The sequence below is a fragment of the Nerophis lumbriciformis genome, linkage group LG28, assembly GCF_033978685.3.
Source record: "Nerophis lumbriciformis linkage group LG28, RoL_Nlum_v2.1, whole genome shotgun sequence".
In the NCBI taxonomy this organism is placed as follows: domain Eukaryota; kingdom Metazoa; phylum Chordata; class Actinopteri; order Syngnathiformes; family Syngnathidae; genus Nerophis; species Nerophis lumbriciformis.
This window is the reverse complement of record NC_084575.2, coordinates 7,804,233-7,816,283: the sequence shown is the minus strand read 5'-3', so window position 1 is coordinate 7,816,283 and position 12,051 is coordinate 7,804,233. Positions and strand designations below refer to the sequence as shown.

General features: G+C 39.6%; 1 protein-coding gene across 2 annotated transcripts in view; it reads right to left on the bottom strand.

Annotated features, from left to right (window-relative positions):
• LOC133570505 (uncharacterized) overlaps positions 1–12,051 on the bottom strand; it is a 490,167-nt gene that overhangs the window by 227,604 nt on the left and 250,512 nt on the right. The window lies entirely within an intron of this gene.

The window sequence follows — 12,051 nt, the reverse complement described above, 5'->3', positions numbered from 1 at the left end:
GGAAAAATGTGTGGAAAAAAACCCAAATGAAAATAATAAGATGTCCTCTCTTCAAATATGAGAGAAAAAAAAACGTAGCAACATATACAATATTCAATACATGCACACAACTTAAAAAGTAACCACAGGCCAACATATAAGACTAGAAGATGAGAAGCACTACATACAACATCAAATATACATTCATATTAAACATGCTGTGTTTTTAAACTACATTTAGCACAATCACTGTTTAAGTGTTTTTACATCCCTGCAGCTTCCATGACTGTTACACACTTGTGTTTACTCACCTGATACTTATACATGAACCTTTAAACACACGCAGTGCAACTAAAAGGTTTCTCTCCAGTGTGTGTTCTCATGTGTGTGGTCATGCGTTGCTTTCTGGAGAAACTCTTCTTACAAACAGAGCAAGTAAAAGGTTTCTCACCAGTGTGTGTTCTAAAGTAAAGTTAAAGTTAAAGTACCAATGATTGTCACACACACACTAGGTGTGGCGAGATTATTCTCTGCATTTGACCCATCACCCTTGATCACCCCCTGGGAGGTGAGGGGAGCAGTGGGCAGCAGCGGTGGCTGCGCCCGGGAATCATTTTGGTGATTTAACCCCCAATTCCAACCCTTGATGCTGAGTGCCAAGCAGGGAGGTAATGGGTCCCATTTTTATAGTCTTTGGTATGACTCGGCCGGGGTTTGAACTCACAACCTACCGATCTCAGGGCGGACACTCTAACCACTAGGCCACTGAGTAGGCCTAGGCCTAGGCTCATCCCATCCATCCATTTTCTACCGCTTATTCCCTTCGGGGTCGCTGGAGCCAACCTAGCTACAATCGAGCGGAAGGCAGGGTACACCCTGGACAAGTCGCCACCTCATCACAGGGCCAACACAGATAGACAGACAACATTCACACTCACATTCACACACTAGGGCCAGTTTAGTGTTGCCAATCAACCTATCCCCAGGTGCATGTCTTTGGAGGTGGGAGGAAGCTGGAGTACCCGGAGGGAACCCACGCAGTCACGGGGAGAACATGCAAACTCCACACAGAAAGATCCAGAGCCCGGGATTGAACTCACGACTACTCAGGACCTTCGTTTTGTGAGGCCGACGCACTAACCCCTCTTCCACCGTGCTGCCCCGTGTGTGTTCTCATGTGCAATATAATTTTCTTCTTAGTGTTGAATCTTTTAGCGCAAGCTGAGCAAGCAAAAGGTTTCTCTCCAGTGTGTGTTCTCATGTGTGTGGTCATGTTAAACTTTTTGGAGAAACTCTTCTTACAAACGGAGCAAGTAAAAGGCTTCTCTCCAATATGTGTTCTTATGTGTCTGGTCATGTCACCCTTTCTAGAGAAACTCTTATTACATACAGAGCAAGTAAAAGGTTTCTCTCCAGTGTGTGTTCTCATGTGTGTGGTCATGTCACCCTTTCTACAGAAACTCTTCTTACAAACAGAGCAAGTAAAATGTTTCTCTCCAGTATGTATTCTCATGTGTTCTGTAAAATGACCCTTGTGTCTAAATGATTTCCCACATTCAGAGCAGTCAAAGTGTTTGTTGTTAGTGTGATGTCTCATATCACCTTTAGAGTCATTTTTACTCTCCAAAGGTTTTTGGATGTGGTCACTGTGATCAGAAGAGTGTGACATCATGTGGTCCATGTCTGACAGTGGAGCAAAGATGCTGTCTGGTTCTGACTTGATATCTTCACAATGCTCTCCATCAGCTTCTGTGATGTGTTGACTTACAAGCTCCGCCCCTCTGTTCTCCTCACTTTGAGTGTGATGAAGCTGTAAGGACTGGGCTTCATCTTCATTGTTAGCCTCCTCCAACCTTTGAAGCTGCTCCCACAATTCCTCCTCTTCCTCTTTAATGTGTGGGGGCTCCAGTTCCTTCTGTCCCACACTGGAGCTCCACTCCTGCTGCTTGGAGGGAATCTCTTCTTGACTCTCTGCTGACACCTGCTGGACGTCTGCAGAACAAATGAGGTGTTACTGTATTTTACTTTGCAGCTCTTATGCCAACCATCCACATGATGTGAGGTTGGCCTAATCAAATATATGCATACAAACTATCATATCTAAATCATTTATAGCTCTTATTACACATCTTACTGGAAGTCTTTTATGGTTGTAGACTTTTATTAACCAACAACAGTACAAACATGAAATATGGTGATGATTGAATAATAGTTAATTAGTTAAAGGCCTACTGAAAGCCACTACTACCGACCACGCAGTCTGATAGTTTATATATCAATGATGAAATCTTAACATTGCAACACATGCCAATACGGCCAGGTTAACTTATAAAGTGCAATTTTAAATATCCCGCGAAATATCCTGCTGAAAACGTCTCGGTATGATGACGTTTGCGCGTGACGTCACAGATTGTAGCGGACATTTTGGGACAGCATGGTGGCCAGCTATTAAGTCGTCTGTTTTCATCGCAAAATTCCACAGTATTCTGGACATCTGTGTTGGTGAACCTTTTGCAATTTGTTCAATGAACAATGGAGATAGCAAAGAAGAAAGCTGTAGGTGGGAAGCGGTGTATTAGCGCCCGGCTGCAGCAACACAAACACGTAGCAGCTACGTCGTAGCCGGTGTTTCATTGTTTACATTCCCGAACGATGACAGTCAAGCTTTACCATTGGCTTGTGGAGAACTGGGACAACATAGACTCTTACCAGGAGGACTTTGAGTTGGAGACGCGCTACTGTGAGTACGCAGCTGCGGCTTCCAAACATTTGATCGCTTGCCCGTACGTGCGTGCCGCTATGTGCATGTCACGTACGTAACTTTGGGGAAATATATGTGCTGTATGAACTTTGGGGAGGTGAACGGTACTTTGGGCTGTGGGATTGAGTGTGTTGTGCAGGTGTTTGATTTGTATTGGTGGGTTATATGGACGGGAGGGGGGAGGTGTTTGTTATGCGGGATTAATTTGTGGACCAGCAGCACGCACAATCATGTGTGCTTACGGACTGTATCCCTTGCAGACTGTATTGATATATATTGATATATAATGTAGGAACCAGAATATTAATAACAGAAAGAAACAACCCTTTTGTGTGAATGAGTGTGAATGGGGAGGGAGGTTTTTTGGGTTGGTGCACTAATTGTAAGTGTATCTTGTGTTTTTTATGTTGATTTAATAAACATAAAAAAAACGATACCGATAATAAAAAAAACGATACCGATATTTTCCGATATTACATTTTAAAGCATTTATCGGCAGGCTGATATTATCGGACATCTCTAATATATATATATATATATATATATATATATATATATATATATATATATTCATGTACTTACACTGTAAAAACTAATACTGGATGACATTAAATTATATATATATATATATATATATATATATATATATATATATATATATATATATGAGATGAGGTGGCGACTTGTCCAGGGTGTACCCCGCCTTCCGCCCGATTGTAGCTGAGATAGGCTCCAGCGCCCCCCGCGACCCCAAAGGGAATAAGCGGTAGAGAATGGATGGATGGATATATATATATATAATTTAATGTCATCCAGTATTACAGTATACTGGATGACATTAAATTATATATATATATACTTGGTATATATATATATATATATATATATATATATATATATATATATATATATATATATATATATATATATATATATATAATTTAATGTCATCCAGTATTACACAGAAACCCTGCTAAAGCTCTTGAGTTTAAACAAATGTGGACCGATTGATACAAAAACCGACAGTAACAATACCAAGTATAATATCAATATAAGGTCGATACAGTGGTTTGATCGATAATTTGTATTATATATAATTTGTTGATTTTGTTATTGTTTACAAACTCAGGAAATAGGTTTATGGACACAGGAAGACTTTAAGGGCACAAACCAAATGATTTCATGCAGAGCCATATTTAAATATTACATTGATATTCTAACACCACCATCCTGTGTTTTTGTCTGATTATGATTGCGAACAAAAATTTAATTATTCAATGATCTTGAAACATTTTAAATATCAGTATCCACATTGGTATGACCGATACTGTCCCTGTAACTACTTGGTACTGGATTGATACCTACATTGGTAGTATCAGCCAAAACTAAAGTATCAAACAACAAAACAAGTGATTATTACATTTTAACAAAACAAGTGAATAAGTGATTATTACATTTTAACAAAACAAGTGAATAAGTGATTATTACATTTGAACAGAAGTGTAGATAGAAACATGCTACATTAGAAAGTTCCTAAATAAAAAATATTGTTAATGGAATTATTGAAACATTTCTAGCATGTATTTATGATTTTTACGAGATTTTGATAGAATTTAATACATTCTAAGGCCGGCGTGGCTCGGTTGGTAGGGCGGCCTTGCGAGCAACTCGACGGTTCCATGTTCAATCCTAGTCAGTGCCGTTGTGTCCTTGGGCAAGGTACTTTACCCACCTGCTCCCAGTGCCACCCACATCGGTTTAAATGTAATTTAGATAATGGGTTTCACTATGTAAAGCACTCTGAGTCACTAGAGAAAAGCGTTAAATAAATATACTTCACTTCACTTAAAAGGGAACCACACTTTTATTTATTTTGCCTATCAAGAACACACATTTTTCTTTCTTATGCATTCTAAATAGTAAATAAATGTGATCCAAAGTCTGCTTACAATATTCTGCCTATAAAGTACTTAAAAACATCCAAACACCTCCATTAAGGTTTTATGTACATGCAGTGGGTATATATGTCATTTAGTAACAGCTGCATTTTTAAAAGATGTAATATTTACCTATTTTTGCTCATCCACCCATCCATCCATTTTCTACCACTTGTCCCTTTATGGGTCGCGGGGGGTGCTGGATTGCTCATTAGCGCATTCATTTCAAAAACGCAAGAGGAGGTTCGCTTTTTTTTAACAACATCTCTGAATATGACACAATGCAGACTTCATGAGAGCCAACAAACATAATAGAACAGCACTTACTGTACAAGGTCTGCTGTCACTATGATGCAGACTGATAAAATCTAGTTATATTCCCGTTTAGATGAAGAATGATTCATAATCGTCGCACGGAAAAGGGGGGAGAAGCTAAGCGTCTTTTTGTGTTGTTCGCCATTGCCGGGTCTAAATTGGCTGTCAAATGTTACCAACTTGTCAGAGTACGTCCTCATCCTTCTACTATCCAGGTGAGAGGCACAATTCATGATCTGGAATAATCTTTCACCAGCACCGAGGTGAGGACGGAGCTCACCAGCCGCTGATGTCAACATAGACACACAAGCTATAAATAGTTTGTCTGCGTTAGCACTTATAATAACAATATCACTAATACTTGCTTGCTATTCAAGCCACAAAATGCAAATGGAGTATTATTGGCCCTTTTTGGATGGTTATAGAGGACCTCCCTTTGGCTCTTTTGCAAGTGGACTTTTATTTACATTTATGAGTTACAATGTGATTTTAAAACAATATATATCCACCATCATGTATTTTATAATGATTGTGAACGACAGAAAAAATCCCCCAAAAAGTGCAGTTCCCCTCTAAATTCCAATGATTAGATTTAAGACTTGAAGTGTATGAGCATGAAGTGATGAAGCCTACTTGGATGAGTCTTCTAAGACAAAGTGAACAGTCCAGTTGTGATGGATTGAATGCCCTGAGAATAAAATGATATGTGCTTACTTGGACTGTGATGAAGCTGTGAGGACTCAGGTGCTTTGTCTTCATGCTCTTCAGTCTTCACAGAGACAACAGTCAGTGGAAACTTGCTGACATCATCCTCCTCTTCCTCTTTCCTGTGTGGATCCTCATCTTCCTCTTTCATGTGAGGGGGCTGCTGGACGTCTGTTGGGTAAATAAGTAAATAAGATAAAGAGAGAATAGAAATACAAACCCCGTTTCCATATGAGTTGGGAAATTGTGTTAGATGTAAATATAAACGGAATACAATGATTTGCAAATAATTTTCAACCCATATTCAATTGAATATGCTACAAAGACAACATATTTGACGTTCAAACTGATAAACATTTTTTATTTTTTTGCAAATAATCATTAACTTTAGAATTTGATGGCAGCAACACGTGACAAAGAAGTTGTGAAAAGTGGCAATGAATACTGATAAAGTTGAGGAATGCTCATCAAACACTTATTTGGAACATCCCACAGGTGAACAGGCAAATTGGGAACAGGTGGGTGCCATGATTGGGTATAAAAGTAGATGCCATGAAATGCTCAGTCATTCACAAACAAGGATGGGGCGAGGGTCACCACTTTGTCAACAAATGCGTGAGCAAATTGTTGAACAGTTTAAGAAAAACTTTTCTCAACCAGCTATTGCAAGGAATTTAGGGATTTCACCATCTACGGTCCGTAATATCATCAAAGTGTTCAGATAATCTGGAGAAATCACTGCACGTAAGCAGCTAAGCCTGTGACCTTCGATCCCTCAGGCTGTACTGCATCAACAAGTGACATCAGTGTGTAAAGGATATCACCACATGGGCTCAGGAACACTTCAGAAACCCACTGTCAGTAACTACAGTTGGTCGCTACATCTGTAAGTGCAAGTTAAAACTCTCCTATGCAAGGCGAAAACCGTTTATCAACAACACCCAGAAACATCGTTGGCTTCGCTGGGCCTGAGCTCATCTAAGATGGACTGATACAAAGTGGAAAAGTGTTCTGTGGTATGACGAGTCCACATTTAAAATTGTTTTTGGAAACTGTGGACGTCGTGTCCTCCAGACCAAAGAGGAAAATAACCATCCGGATTGTTATAGGCGCAAAGTTGAAAAGCCAGCATCTGTGATGGTATGGGGGTGTATTAGTGCCCAAGACATGGGTAACTTACACATCTGTGAAGGCGCCATTAATGCTGAAAGGTACATACAGGTTTTGGAGCAACATATGTTGCCATCCAAGCAACGTTACCATGGACGCCCCTGCTTATTTCAGCAAGACAATGCCAAGCAACGTGTTATATCAACGTGGCTTCATAGTAAGAGTGCGGGTACTAGACTGGCCTGCCTGTAGTCCAGACCTGTCTCCCATTGAAAATGTGTGGCGCATTATGAAGCCTAAAATAGCACAACGGAGACCCCCGGACTGTTGAACAACTTAAGCTGTACATCAAGCAAGAATAGGAAAGAATTCCACCTGAGAAGCTTAAAAAATGTGTCTCCTCAGTTCCCAAACGTTTACTGAGTGTTGTTAAAAGGAAAAGCCATGTAACACAGTGGTGAACATGCCCTTTCCCATCTACTTTGGCACGTGTTGCAGCCATGAAATTCTAAGTTAATTATTATTTGCACAAAAAAAAAATAAAGTTTAAGAGTTTGAACATCAAATATCTTGTCTTTGTAGCATATTCAACTGAATATGGGTTGAAAAAGATTTGCAAATCATTGTATTCCGTTTATATTTACATCTAACACAATTTCCCAACTCATATGGAAACAGGGTTTGTAGTTTTGACTGACACTGTTAACACAATGACATTATTTGTGTTCTTCCGTTAAAAGTGTGTAGCAAAACAACCAATAAAAACACGGGAAATACCTCCTTTTTACCTAAAATGAATTCAAAAGTGGCACAGTGAGAACAAAAACAGACTTGGAAATTTGATGGGGGGCAATTTGAAAAGTTTTTATAAGTACGAGGCAGCATTGATTGAGGCATTCTTAACTTTACACTCACTGATGTGTAAATATTTTATTGTGTATACGGTCTATGACACCTAAACTTTATCTCTAAACTTAACCACAATCTTGTAATGACATAGTCATTACCATCATTTCAATATCATGGAAATAAAAAAATCTAATTCCAAAATCACTTAAATTGTATGTTTTTGTCATCATGCAAAATACTTCTTTGTGGTCATTTTGTTGGCTGGGCCAAAAGGAACTTTTACCAAAACATGTTTTACTATGTGGTGTTTTTATGGGGTATCTCCATCAACAATTCCTCTTTAGGAATTGGAGACCATCTACGACATGCTGAAGGAAAGCCAGTCACCTTTATGCTCTTTTAATTAATTTAAAGCGTTGACTACTTTGGTAACTGAAAATAAATGTTTACTTTCACTTATTGTTGCATGTAAGTCAGAATCAGGAAGTGAAATAATTAGATTTGATTACAGTATAAAATGTTTTTTGGTGAGTGTGTGAGTTTTGTGTAAACATGTTGATGCAGGGGGCAGCACAGTGGAACAGGGGTTAGTGCGTGTGCCTCACAATACAAAGGTCCTGGGCTCGGGATCTTTCTGTGTGGAGTTTGCATGTTCTACCCGTGACTTCTTGGGTTCCCTCCGGGTACTCCGGCTTCCTCCCACCTCCAAAGACATGCACCTGAGGATAGGCCCCTCCCACCTCCAAAGACATACACCTGGGGATAGGCTGATTGGCAACACTAAATGGTCCCTAGTGTGTGAATGTTGTCTGTCTATCTGTGTTGGCCCTGTGATGAGGAGGCAACTTGTCCAGGGTGTACCCCGCCTTCCGCCCGAATGCAACTGAGATAGGCACTAGCACCCCGAACGGGACAAGCAGTAGAAAATGGATGGCCCGATGGATGTTGATACAGGTTTACATCTTCTTGGGGACTGGAACACAGATATGTCCCGAAAGGATGCACCCATTTTTAAAACCTTCACTAAGCTGTGTCACCAACATTGTCTCATTTAAGCAAACTACCAGGGTGAGTGAGTCCTTTTAAACCTTCATAGACCTCGTTGTTACTTCTGACCAGTCTAAGATCACCACAAGTGGAACTACTGTATGCGGCTTAAGTGATCATTCCATCATTTTCTGTACCCATAAAGAACATAGAACCGAGGCTTATGACCACAAAACAAGTGAAGCTACAATCCTTAAAACCTAGACTAGCAAGGCTATCAATGACAAACTGGCACATTAAGACTCGCCTGGTACTTGCAAGTACACAGGTTTTTGGGTCAATTCCTAACCTCAGAAAAGTAGATAACTTCACAGTCAAAGTGGGTGACAATATTATAACAAACAAAAATGAGATTACCGTATTTTCCGCACTATAAGGCGCACCGGATTATAAGGCGCACCTTCAATGAATTGCCTATTTTAAAACGTTGTTCATATATAAGGCGCACCGCATTATAAGGCGCATAGAATAGACGCTACAGTAGAGGCTGGGGTTACGTTATGCATCCATTAGATGGAGCTGCGCTAAAGGGAATGTCAACAAAACAAATAGTGATTGTACTGACACTTCTACTTGCTGCTCTCTGTTCAACAACTCACTGTTCGACTTTGTCCTCCAACTGTAGCCATCTCGCTTTGTTCCCTCGGAAACTCTGTTTAGTCTTCTTTACTTGGCGCAGGTCATCATGTTGCTTACTCCTCTTACGCACCATTGATTCGTTTATGTTAAATTCTCTCGCTGCTGCTCTATTCCCGTGTTCTACTGCGTGACTGATCGCCTTGAGTTTGAACTCTGTGTCGTAAGTGTGTCTCTTAATAGGAGCCATTTTTCTTCTTCTTCTACGGTAAGCAGCCGCAGACTTCATTTCCCCCCGTAGAAAAAGAAGCGCTTCTTCTTCTACGGTAAGCAGCCGTAGCACACTACTTCTTCTACGGGGGAAAATGAAGTCAGCAGCTTCTTACCGTAGTTGCGAGACCTGTTGTGGCTCAATATTGGTCCATATATAAGGCGCACCGGATTATAGGGCGCACTGTTAGCTTTTAAGGAAATTGGAGGTTTTTAGGTGAGCCTTACAGTGCGGAAAATACGGTACCTATTTTGGCTGCATCGTAGAGACTAATCTCTCCAGTGAAAAAATTACTACTAAGGCAGTCAAATAATCAACTGACGAATTCTGTTCTTACTAGTGTTGTCCTGATACCAATATTTTGGTACCGGGACCTGTACCAAAATGTATTTCGATACTTTTCGGTACTTTTTGATACTTTTCTAAATAGAAAGGACCACAAAAAGTGCATTAATGGCTTCATTTTAACAAAAAAATCTTAGGGTACATTAAACATAAGTTTCTTATTGAAAGTTTGTCCTTAAATAAAATAGTGAACATACTAGACAACTTGTCTTTTAGTAGTAAGTAAACAAACAAAGGCTCCTATTTTAGTCTGCTGACGTATGCAGTAACATATTGTGTCATTTATCTACCTACTATTTTGTCTACATTATTAAGGACAAGTGGTAGAAAATGTATTATTAATCTACTTCTTCATTTACTGTTAATATCTGCTTATTTTCTGTTTTAACATGTGCTATCTACACTTCTGTTAAAATGTAATAATCACTTTATCTTCTGTTGTTTGATACATCACATTAGTTTTGGATGATACCACAAATTTGAGTATCAATCTGATACCAAGTAGTTACAGGATCATACATTGGTCATATTCAAAGTCCTCATGTGTCCAGTGACATATTTACTGACTTTATAAACATAATATATTTTTTTTAAACAAAAGAAGATGTTGTGATGCCAAAAAGTATTGATATAATCATAGAAGTAGTATATTTTACAGGGGGTATAGTACCAAATAGGATTCATTAGTATCGTGGTACTATACGAATGCTGGTATACCGTACATCCCTAGTTCTTACATAGTAGGATCACCCCGCTGGTGGGTAGAAATACACTTAAGACTAACACAAGCACTCATTTAACCCCACTTTGACTACAGAGTTCATGTTTGGTACCGTGATGCCTTAAAAGCCCTGAAAAACAAACTCCAGACAGCCAAAACAAAATGATTGGGCTTCTACTCAACCGTCCATCTCGGGCTCACATTTCCACCAACCATTTCAGAGTACAGCTTCTTGCAGTTGATATGGTGTACAAGATACACCATACCACTAAAATCACCATGTATTGCAACTACCCAGAGGTAGTTGTACAAATCACATTCAACCCAGATTTCTCCGAAAAAAATTTTAAATCATTTTCCTGCTATCCCACCAAAATGTGGAACTCCCTATCAAAAAGAGAATACATTACAGGTACCGGCTACTCGTAACTGGGACTATACAACGCCTTTTGCTTATTGTAAATTATATTTTCATTTATTTTCTTGCCGTATATTTGTATTTTAAATGCTAATTTATACATAGTAATGTGAGTTAAAAAATATTTTAACTGAAACCATCTCAGGCTTTCTTGTAGCAGCAGGGTTTCCCGCAGCGTTTTGTTGTTAAGGCGACCGCCTTAACAACAAAGAGCCACCGCCTAAACTAACATCTTAACAGGATCTCCAGCCACACGTGAGCATTTAAAGAAACTATTACTGTCCCCAAGCAAACGCATACACTGAGTGTCATACACATGCCAAAATACTGGGGGCGCTGTAGCCTAGGACTTAAGACCATTTTAGCCAATCAGAAACATCCAAAACGTCATTTCTGGAGGCGGCATATAGAAAAAATGGCGGGTCACGGCAACAAAGAATTATATATGTGGACTGACAGAGAAGTAGAGCTACTTTTAAGCATCGTCTTGGAGCTTAAAGTTAACACAACTCAACATAGTGTTGACTGGTAAACTTGCCAGTCCAAGTCTGGTGACATTCTTACCCTATTTTGGAACGGTACGGACTTGGAGGGACATCTGAGGAATTTCCTCATCGGAAAGAGGACATGACAAAAACAACTATCGACACTAAACTGAAAGTGATTTGTGGAAAGTACAGACAAGCAGTGGACGCAGGTGGAAGAAGTGGTTACGCTAGAGTTGTTTTGCTGTACTTCCAACTATGCCAGCAGACCTGGGGCGGTTCTCCATCAACTACATCCATTCCATTTGGAATAGAAACATCAGATATTGACACAAGCTCTCACAGGAGTTGGGATTCTCCATTGACCCTTGACAGCCTGGTCACAGACAAAGATATGCCCAATGATGTACAAGAGCGGCAAGGTTCCAATAGGAACTATCCACAATCTTCTGTGGTGAAAGAGAGAAGAGCTGTAATTCAGGTATGTGGGCGCTAACTTCATTGCTAGGAAGTAATATTGTTAAAAGGCAGA